Here is a 12,171-nt window from a genome sequence, read left to right as displayed (position 1 = left end):
CTTTCAGGGATGATGACCAGATATTAGTAAGATTAGGAAAGAACATCACCTGAAGACTATGAGATTCAGGATGTCTAGGGATGGAGATTCAAAGAGTTTGGAAATAGTAGATGTCAAAGCAACAGGACGATAGTTAAAGGGCTTAGAACCGTCGCCCTTTCTAATGATGGGATCTGCCATTGCATGCTTCTAACAAGAAAGAAAAATTCTGGTTTTAAACAAACGGAATAGACGAGCAAGTACAACTGCAAGTTCGCAGGCACACTCTTTCAGTACACAGGGGATGGATTCTACCAGATCCACAAGCTTTTATTGTGTCCAGAGACAAAAGCGCTTTTCGGGCAGTTCGGAAATATTGTGGAGAGTGGCTTTGGATTAGTGAGAGGAGCATCAGGGGGCGAAGGAATGTTAAAGTCAACTAAGGTGGGAGTTAGAGAACCAAAAAGAGTTGTTTTGTCTATGGGAGAGGCAGCTATAGTACCGTCAGCACAGGAAAAGTGAAGTGAGGGTCGGGGAACAGATGTTAGGGAGGACGTCTCTCACACTTGGCGAGTTGTGTCAGTTTTCATTTCACTGAAAGTTCGAGAAGGAAGCCGCGCTGTAGATCCCGGCCGCTGATGTTCTTTAGTGATCCTTAATTTGGTTCATCCTGAGGAGAGCACCAATTTATCAATCGCTACCTTAGTTTCTGAGAGTGTAATTATGAATTTATACGTTTTTGGAATACTTCTGTAACGCATGTATGAGAGTTTTCATATAAAATCATTTTTTGGAGATTGTAGAAAGTTTAGTTCTTATCAGAAAAAGATTGTAATTGAAATTGCTCAACTACTGAAGCACTTAAAGGCAAAAAATAAAAAGAATCTTTACAAGCAAAAATACGAAACATCAGGGACGATTCCATTCCAAATACGTATAAATAAACTGGATAAGGTCCAGTACAGATGGTGTAATTCTCCCAACTATTGTGGTGCTACGAGACAAAGTTCAATAGCCACAAGTAGTCTGGGCGACGAGTTATCATCAAAGAAGATCTTCCACCACATCATCTGCGACTGTGGCCGACGCCTCACTGCGTCCGTCTCATTTAACCAGAGATGTATTGCTTCCCGATCCCATCACCTCTCACGGCCAATACCCTGTATAGCGAGCGAGTCATGCGCCCGCCGTCCCTCTCTCCTCCAAGTTGCATTTCTGAAGTTCAACTAATGTGTAATGTTTCCCCTCCCACGCCGTACAGGACGCCCGCAAAATACTCTAAAAGACTTTTCCTGGTTCAGTCATCGATACTGTATCGTCTGTTATCACCTTTTAATGACAAACTCCATTCACGGATGTAGTTCCATTCAACCTAAGCCATAAGCAAATAAGAGAAGGGAAAAAAATAAGAAGAGGAAGGGTGCGAACGTGTGAAGACAAGATGATAGGGTGTGTCTCGTATTGAAGAGAAATATGATAACTGTAGTCCGGTACCTCAGCTTTGATAAGATAAAAAGTAGGGCAATTCTGGACTGCTACATACGCCAAGCTACCAAAAAATATATATTCTCTTATGCATCATTCTCAAGGTAAACATCTGTTGCACAACCCAAGTTCTGACGCTCTGTTCACTTCTGGAACTCTCCGCAGCACAACTTTGTACATACTGAACCTCACACTCACATGAGATAGTACACAAATTCATTACGTATCTTTCCCTTATATTGCATTACAATAACCTCATCTCTCCAGTCATGGTCTTGAAATATGGCTGACCGCCTCATGTGTTATGGCAAGGGATGGCTCGTGTGTACCCACTCACCTTCTGCAACCTCGGCGACGCCGCCAGTAACCTGGTCGATTCCTGGAGCCTAACTGTACGCTGTTCTCTGAACCACTGGCGTGGCATCCTCAGTTGTGACGTCACCTCCTGCTCTCCTCCCTCTCTACCATCACTTTATATCATTTTCTGAATATTCAGTCTTCCAAAACACTCATCTGTCTTATAACGCATCTTACTATGCTCGAATAACCGTCTCCATTCATGTTTTACATCTTGTTTATGCTTTATTTTCTTATTTATTCGCATCAGATTGAGCACTAGACTTCCCATCTCCCTCATCATCCATTTTACAGTTTGCCATTAAGCAACACATCGAAACTATGTTTTCGCGCATTTTGACTATGTAATCTTCATTAATTCTACACACACGAGTGTCTGAAAGTGAATGTCATTCACCTAAGTAGCACGTCTCACATCCGTATTCCACGGTAGTCGTTGTTATTCGTTGTCCACCTACACACACACACACACACCTCGCCTGCTCTGTATATAATGTCCTCATATTTCTGCATCTCTTTCATTTCTTGTTGTTTCTGTATAGGACGGATATTTGACATAAGAGGCAAGTTAGCTTTCGTCCACCACATGATTAGATCGACCAGATTGTCTCTTTCCTCCTTTTGTTTCCTCTTATTTTTTGTTATTTCCGGTCTTACTTATTATACTTTAACGGAACATAGCGCTTAGATCTAACTCCTGATTTTCGCTATGCAATCTTGTAATATTCCATGTTGCTATGACAAAGAAGTACACAGAATTCAAGATCTCTACTTTAGCCCGTCTACTACCTGCTTCTGTGCTACCTCAGGACACCCCGGGCGGAGGTAGAGGTGGTGAGGCTTGCCACCTCCTGTACAAGTACCATCAACAGTGGCATCAGGTCCCCGCCACTGCACCATACGCTCCGCCACCCGGGTGTACCTGCAACGTTTTCTGTGAAATATTTTTGCACGTATTCCGCTGTATTATCGAATGGACGCCCGTCAGAGACACCGATAACGTTTAAAAAGTATTCCTCTATTGAAATCTAATATTTGTAAATATATGTAAATACATATTCCACTCCGGGTGTCAAATTCATCCGTGATGCCTGAGGTACAATGACGTTGACTGGTGTTTACCTTCTCTCAGAAAATGAAACGGATCAGCGAAGATTAGTCGACGGTGAAGATAATAAACAACATCTAGAGTCATGGTAGGATTCTTCGTGAACACCAGCTTCCCGTGCGGGAGGTGAAACACACAGTCAGACGTTGTGTTGGCAAGATAACAATAGCTTCCTCCCTGATTATACCGTTCGAACCCCGTCTTTGTTGAAGTGTGTCTTATTAAGAGATCTCCTGGGGCCAGCCACGCCCAAGGGAGGAAGGCTTGGCTCCATTCACCTACCCCCTTCATATACGTTTGTGCATAATAACGTGTATCCCTTATTGCACATAAGCCTCCCCCCCCCCCCCCACACACACACACACACAACACACACACACACACACACACACACACACACACAGTGAAAGGCCTCAATATGAATATCTAGCAGGATATAAGCTGCAGGATTCGATATTGTGCCAAAGATCCACCTTAAGAGAATAGTTGAGGACAGCGATTGTTTGCGGACAGATATTAGAAGAGCATTCAAGTTAGTGAATACTAAATTATTCATCAAGTTGTTCACATTATACATAAGACCAAAGCTAGAATATGCTTCTCAAGTTTGGTCACCGCATCTAAAGAAACACAGAAAACTAGAAGAGAAGGTCCATAGGAGGCCAACACATATATGTTGCCAGAATTAAGAGAGCTGAGTTACAGAGAAATCTTACAGAACTTATATTTGCCCATCTTGGAAGAGAGAACTGTGGGGTGACCAGATCAAAACATTTTGATATATCAAAACAGAACAATGACGTTGACAGCAAACACTTCGAAAGATGGGATAGAACAGCCAAAGAATATAACATGACATTAAGGAAGAAATGTGAAAAAAAAAAGATGCGAAGTACCTTTGATAGTATCAGTGTGCGGATGAATGGAACAAAATAAATGAAAACCTGGTAAATACAGACAGCATACAAAAATTTACAGTTGTATGATAGTAAAGAATGTTCTAAAGATGCTGACCCACGTGTGTAAACTTCTCCGCACATTGATATATATATATATATATATATATATATATATATATATATATATATATATATATATATATATATATATATTATTTTTATTTATTTATTTTGCTTTATCGCTGTCTCCCGCGTTAGCGAGGTAGCACAAGGAAACAGACGAAAGAATGGCCCAACCCACCCACCTACACATACACGTCCAGAGACGCAAATATACATACCTATACATCTCACACACACACACACACACACGCGCGCGCGCGCGCAGACTCCTGTCCCTCGTTTCTCGCGATATCGAGTAGCGGGATACGCTGTCCCACTCTTTTTGCCACAAGACCCTGCTTATTTTGTAGATCTAGTGAGAGGGGAGGCCCGTTATCACATGGACACCATCGCCACTGAACTCAAGTGCCGGTGATGGTGCACGTACTCATGGCATGTAGTAAGCAGGACAGAGGTATAACCTAAGTACCCACTTTAAAATTAGGGTTCTGGATCATTGGATTCCCTCACAGGTTGGGCTCTGGATGCATGATGAAGTAGCCAAAACTTCGGCCTTGAATGATGAAGTTGCCCTTGAATGTATAATCTGTTTACGCACTGGTTCTACCTGCGAGTAGAACATAAACAAAAAATCTTATAGACTTGAGGCGAAGTGAAATTAACCCAAGCAGATCATGCAAGAACCGTATATATATATATATATATATATATATATATATATATATATATATATATATATATATATATATATATGTGTGTGTGTGTGTGTGTGTGTATATCCACCAACAGGATCAGCATGATGTCGCCCGACATAGGCTAGGCTATGGATATTCATGTAGTTTGTTCCTCCCGTTCATAATGAACTGACCAAAAGTAAACCTTGCCAACAGAGCTGTTCTTACATTCCTACAACATTATATACTTGACTTGTAAAATCCAAAGATAATTCTTAACGAAGAATACAAGATATGTGTAAGCATTTTATCCTTAATGTTCTACCTCGAATACCTGAAAATTATCCTAACTTGGTGTATTATGAATGGTTATTATATATCTTCATACTTAATATAATCATTGTCGTTCGTTTTATTCTGAACAGTTAACGGAGATTGTTGAATAATTAATTCGGTACAACTTAATATTACCTTGTTTAAATTGTTGTCCCGTTGCTACTTCTGATGCACTTAAACTGTTAAGTCCGCTTTTGCAACTTTAAAGTTAGACAAGCCAAAGTTCCACAGATCAAGCAGTCTGATGGGGTTATGTGCATTTGTGGGGTGATTGAAGGACAACTAAAGAGTTAGGGTTCTGGGTGTTCCTGTTGAGGAAGCTTCATCATAGGGACGAGTCTTGTGATATATCAAATCAGTGTTTGTAATGCCAACCAGATCATGATGTAGGGGATCGGAAGCCTCAGCGATCGGTGCATGAGATACGTAGGGTTTTAGATTTTATATTCTCTTTTGTTTCTAGTTTATACAGCTGTCATATATATATATATATATATATATATATATATATATATATATATATATATATATATATATATATATATATAGTCCTCGGATTGCATTTTACAATAGGTTTTCAGTGTTGTGGGTAATGTTTACAGTGTACTGATGGTTGTTGAAACAGACTGGAAACGTTTGTGTTTCATGAAAAGGTCGAGTATAGATATTGCTCCGAGTTGCTCTCGTCCAGGCTGTCCTTTTCATTGTGTGTAGTATTAAGGAATTTATATAAACTAATCATCCGACCTGCTTGTCGTTGTGCATGTTTCTTTTTTTCATTTTTTTCGGGATCACGATCGTTGACTTGACTAAATCTGCATAGGAAAATACAGTAGATAAAATATAAACTCAAAAAAATAAGATAAAAGAATCAGTCGATTCATGGTATAAGTGACATAAGTTAGTGGTGTCAAGGAACACGCATACTTGCATGACCACACCTAACCCGACACTAAGGGAAGTTGTGTGTGTGGTGTGTGGCGAGCGTGCAGCAGGGTGGTGTTGGACATCCATTCCCACAGTTACCATCACGCACCCTCCTGTGGGTGTGCGGGGTCTCTCCGTGCAGGTATGCTATTGAAGAGTTGACTGGTGTTAGGTCTTTATATTATGAATCAGTCATTCTTTGTTGTTTCTGACGGTGCACACGGGCGATTTATTTTTGTTTGGCGTGCGTCGCCTCAGTGTGCACGTGGCCGTGGTATGGATGCGCGTCATCCTGCACGTTACGTGGCAGTGATAAGCTGAGGCCACGGTGCAGGAACACATGGAGTCAACACTTTGGGCTACAACTGTGGCTGGTGGTGGCGCCTTCCTGATTACCTTCACGCGTAGCTTGTACCTGCCTCTTGTGTGTGTGTGTGTGTGTGTGTGTGTGTGAGAGAGAGAGAGAGAGAGAGAGAGAGAGAGAGAGAGAGAGAGAGAGAGAGAGAGAGAGAGAGAGAGAGAGAATTATCATATGATTACCGTTTGCGTGTAACGGGTGATGGACAACATTCGTGTTGTTCCCTTGTGTATTTGTACCGTGACTCTACTTCTCTATATGTACTGTACACACACACACACACACACACACACACACACCTTCCCTCCCTCTCTTTGTGTTGTATTAATGACGATATATTTATGGCAGATTTATACAATGTTGTAGGATTTTCACGCGTCCCGATAATCGTCTGCTATTTTCCTTCTTTAAGCATGTCTTCATTTCTCCTTATCTATCCCTCACATGCTGCCCCTCTCATACTACCCCTCACATACTGCCCCTCACATACTGCCCCTCACATACTACCTTCTCATACTGCCCCTCACATACTACCTTCACATACTGCCCCTCATACTGCCCCTCACATACTACCCCTCACATACCGCCCCTCACATACTACCTTTCACATACTGCCCCTCACATATTACCCCTCATACTATCCCTCACATACTGCCCCTCACATACTACCCCTCACATACTGCCCCTCACATACTACCCTTCACATACTACCTTCACATACTTCCCCTCACATACTGCCCCTCACATACTACCCCTCACATACTACCCCTCACATACTACCCCTCACATACTACCTTTACATACTGCCCTTCACATACTGTCCCCATACTGACTTCACATACTACCCCTCACATGCTGCCCCTCACGTACTGCCCATCACATACTGCTCCTCACTTACTATCCCTCACATACTACCCCTCACATACTGCCCCTCACACACTGCCCCTCACACACTGCTCCTCATACTACCCCTCACATACTACCCCTCACAGACTACCTCTCACATACTGCCCCTCACGTACTGCCCCTCACATACTGCCCCTCACTACCCCTCACGTACTACCCCTCACATACTGCCTCTCACATACTACCTCACATACTACCCCTCACACACTGTCCCTCACATACTACCTCACATACTACCCCTCACATACTACCTCACATACTACCCTTCTCATACTGCCTCTCACATACTACCCCTCACATACTGCGTGGCCACTATGTCGTCTACATCTCCCTAGCCTTTGTGACATCCATTGAAGCAGGTTTCTCCCCCCACCCCTCTCTCTCTCTCTCTCTCTCTCTCTCTCTCTCTCTCTCTCTCTCATCTACTGTCTCCCGTACACTCCCAGTCTGTACCTGAAGTTATTCGTCTCTATGAATTCTTTTATCCCTTCTTATTATTTACCTTTTTTCTGTCACATTCCCTCATTGTGTCTTTGACATTCGCGTACGTAAACTGGAGTGTCCTAATGTCTTCTTTCCAGAGTGGGGAGCTATAGACGATGTTTTTCATGCCCAGGCTGTTGTGCATGAGGCTGAGATCCGGTATGGATAGTGTATTTACACCTGTGGCTCGTATGTTCAGCGACCATGTATATAAAAAAAAAAATGCTCATGAACACACGCTGAGAACTTGTGTTTCCGTCTCTAACTTAACCCCACGTCGTCCTAGACCTTCCCTTCGTCAGTTTCCCGTATATACTTTCCCATCAGCGAGGATGGCTGGTCTGGCTCATCTCCAGCAACACCCTACTGGTGCCTTCATTATCATCTCTGAATATTTGATCGGGTTCGTTTTGGAGGGTTGAACATCACCAAGACTTCAAGGCTGGATTTTGTCCCTGTTATATGCTGTCTCGAGGAACCATCTTCTCTCTGTAGCTCTTAAAACACTGACTTGTCTCTCTTCTACAACGACCAGCCCTTCTGCCTGTGCTACTTATCTTGCCTTCCTTGGGAAACCCAATGTTTTAAGTTTAATTTCGTGAGTCTTTGTCTCGACATTTGCGACAATTTATTTGCCCCTGCGATCTCTGAGCTCCACTTTGTTGTTAGATGTTAATCAACCTACATATACGTATACAACTTCCAGACTTGTCTACCCACTGGTACATATTATTGGTGTATGTATGTCTCGCGTGTTAGGCTAGGCTTCTTCGTTCTCCTTACATATTTTAGTCTGGAGTTAAAATCACTGCCAGTTTCTTCGTATGTATACAGATTTGGTTGGTATGAAATGATCTTACCCTACTTTTTTACTGTCTCATTTTTCTCTTATTTTCTTAGGTCTACGTAATACCTTAATGTCGATTGCCACTGGGGATTTTCGCACCCTGTTTTCTTCTTGTCACACCATTTACGGGATCCCTAGATTGACGACGTCACGCACTCCAGATACCATCACGACGGATTCTTATTTCTCAATCGTGGTACAAAGTCGCTGACTGACTCACTTCTTCTTTCTTCTGTTTTCACCAGAGTTACGGGTCCTGTTTGATAACTCTTCTTTGTCTTCAAAAATTCGCTTCTCATGTTCTGTTCCTGTTTTCTCTCGTCTCCATTATCTACACTTGGCCTCCTGGGCCCCTGTGTCTTCCATCCCCCCCTTTAGCCACAGCCTTGTCGCTCTCTACTGGGCTATTGTTGTTGGGTCACTTACAATGACTCATTACTCCAAGTATTTCCGTCTCTGACGGTACATATCTCCTCGTCTTCGAGTTTCTTCCTCTTATCGCCTGGAACTGCACGTTTACTCCCATGGTCGTAAGAACGTTCTCAGCTCTCCCTCTTGCTCGCCTAGCTTCTACGTCAGTTTCCTCTGGCTTCGTGATACCTCCAGCGGTTCCTCTGCTTCTGTGGGATCTTCAGTATTCAACACAAAGTTCCCAGATGGTCATCCTCAAACGGGAAACCTTGAGACGCACCGTCGCAGTTTCCTTTTCCATGCAGCCTCCGCTTCCACCAGCGTCCAGTGCATGACTTCCTCTCGCCACTGCATTGTATCTTCTGGTTTGTATATGTGTGTGTGTGTGTGTGTGTGTATTTGTCTTTGTTGTTAATATTTTTGCATGTGTGTGTATTTTTTTTTCTTGCTTTCGTGAGAGTGCGTATGTGTTTGTGTTTATCACTGGCTGTGAGCTGACTGTCTCGTCCGGGATTTGGACCCGGGCTCATCAGACTGGTGGGTCTCAACGCCAACTGCTGCACCACGGAGGCTCGTATGTGTGTATGTGTTGGTGATTATCTGAATGGCAATCTCAAACATGTTTTCACAGTGGGAGACACTACAGCCCCAACAACAGACAGATGCAATGTACAACAGGTCTTGGAGAGCTGTTACTTTAAACAGACACACTGCAAAAGGGTCATGACCCATGTGTGTATCTGTTGGTGATTATCTGTTTGTATACTGGAAGGGATTTCTACACTCATGGGACCCCATCTCTTGAACTTTCTCTACGATCATACAATTTTTAGTAAAAGAATTCACCCCTTACTCCTCTCTCTTCCGTGTTGGACAAATTACTCTGCTCTCTTAATTCTGATACTGTCTTTGTTGCCCCGCTCTGGACCTTTTTTCTATTGGTTCTTTGTGCTTCTTTAAGTGCGGTGACCCAACCTGAGAGGCATATCTTAGTTTTTACCCAATATCCGATTTAAGTTTTCCTGGTCTGTTCTCTAAGATGTGGCAGTGGAGACATTAGGCACAGCATCGACTACAGAGTCCCTCTCGCACACAGATTACTGAAGCTTATTTCCTGCTAGATAATGTTTGTATCGAGGCCTTCTTTCCCCATGTCTCATCGTCATTCCTTTACGTTTACTCGGGTTGAATTTCATCAACTATGTATCATAAAAACTTTTGGAGTTGCTTGGGTCCCCTTGTATGTTGATGCGATCCTCTTCATTCTTTACTTCCTGGTGACCCTTAGCATCTTTAACTTGCGTAGTTCAAGTGCGAGTCCAATCCCTGTTGACAGATCGCTTACATGGATCAAGAAAGAGCAGTAGTCCTCGGACTGAGCCCTACTGCACACCACTAGTGACCCCAACCCATTTTGTGAAGGCCCATCTGACATGTATTCTCCATCGAAGGAGTTTTCGCCTTTATTCCTGCCTGAAGATGCACCTTGGCTTATTCTCTGTGGCAGTCCAGACACCCACAATCCACCCGACTTTCTCGGTTATCTAAAATGGAGCCCACTCTCTCATAGTTGTCTAATAGGTTTGTTATGAATCATCTCCTCCTTTTTCCATGTTGGCTCTTACATCATTTGTACTTTCCAGGGAGTCATTTTTATACAGATGATTTGTCTATTCCGGTATTGTACAAACCTCATGCATTACGGAGACTGGTTTAGCTCCCATCTTAATGAAAGTTATGGCATATGCCCTCCTACTCTCCCCCTTGGCTTATTAACATCCTCTTGTGACATACTAAAACCAACATTTTTCATGTGGCCGGTCAAGCGTATCTGCCCCTCTTTGAACACACAGACAAACATCATATGGACCATGAGCCATGCATGATGGGTCATGACCCTTTTGCAGTGTGTGTGTTTAAAGTAACAGCTCTCCAAGACCTGTTATACATTGCATCTGTCTGTTGTCGGGGCTGTAGTGTCTCCCACTGTGAAAACATGTTTAAGATTGCCATTCAGCTCCTCCCACGTCTTCAGACCATCTTCCACGACTGGTCCCTCTGAACCCTCTAGCCAGACCAACGCATCTTTCACTGAAGATTTACTCCGGATGAATTTCTGGAAAAGTTTTGGCATATCTTTCGTCTTGTCCACAATATTCTTTTCCAAATGTCTCTGTTCCTCGTTAGTTTTCCCCTGCCATACTCATTCCTCGCTCTTATACCCATCACATGTCGACTAGCTGTAGCGCCGCATGTATCCCCACCGTACAACCTTAAGCTCTCACTTTTTCACATCTTTTATTGACCCGCATCTCTCTCTCTCTCTCTCTCTCTCTCTCTCTCTCTCTCTCTCTCTCTCTCTCTCTCTCTCTCTCTCTCTCTCTCTCTGTTTAACCTCACCTCTGCATTTGCAGCTGGAGGTGTCCGTGTTCCTTTCCTTCTCACCTCTGCATTTGCAGCTGGAGGTGTCCATGTTCCTTCTCCTTCAGTGTCAATGTCACAACTTTCCACGATCATGACCCATGTGATGGCTGCTGTACTCCATTTTCCAATTTGTTATTCCATTGGATTTATTCTGTGGAGTTGCCATGTTTCCTCTTTTAATTTGGTTTCAGCTGTTCTTTTGTTTTTATGTTCTCATTTACCACTTAATCACTCTCATGTATTACATGATCACTTTTTCCAGATGGTGTATCGTACATGATAGGTCCAATTTCCATGCTAAGGCTGGGATGTGTGTGTGTGTGTGTGTGTGTGTGTGTGTGTGTGTGTGTGTGTGTGTGTGTGTAAAGAAATAGTACATATGAACAAGGTTGAGACAGGGCAACACAAGTGTAAACATTTTTAACCTTAACACACAAAAAGTAATCGCAAGTATTAACCACACAACACACCACACCCCGGTCTGAGTACCCATGTATTGACTATCCTCGAGGGTAGGATGAATACCGAGGGTGGAATGTGGACCAACTGCCGCTTCCAAGATTCGAACCCCATTTTGGTACGACCCATAGACACGCAAACACACATACATGTAAACACACACACACACACACACACGTGCAAGAGGTGGGGCACCACTAGTGTACACCTCCCTCCCCTTACAGCACCAACAGTTAATTACTAAGGTGCGTGCAGCAAGAAAGAAAGAAATAAAATCTCCGCCCAACTTTCGCATTACGTAACCCCCCCCCAGGGACTGCTGGTGTGTGTGTGTGTGTGTGTGTGTGTGTGTGTGTGTGTGTGTGGCATGATGACGTCACCGAGTGCCTCGTGTT

The 12,171-nt window shown here is 43.2% G+C and overlaps 1 protein-coding gene across 6 annotated transcripts in view; it reads left to right on the top strand.

Moving 5' to 3' along the window:
- The window catches only part of vari (MAGUK p55 subfamily member vari), a 408,236-nt gene that overhangs the window by 310,042 nt on the left and 86,023 nt on the right, over positions 1–12,171 (top strand). The window lies entirely within an intron of this gene.

This window comes from Panulirus ornatus, chromosome 37 (assembly GCF_036320965.1).
Source record: "Panulirus ornatus isolate Po-2019 chromosome 37, ASM3632096v1, whole genome shotgun sequence".
Classification (NCBI taxonomy): Eukaryota; Metazoa; Arthropoda; class Malacostraca; order Decapoda; family Palinuridae; genus Panulirus; species Panulirus ornatus.
The sequence above is the reverse complement of the archived record's forward strand: the minus strand, read 5'-3'. Positions and strand labels throughout refer to the sequence as shown.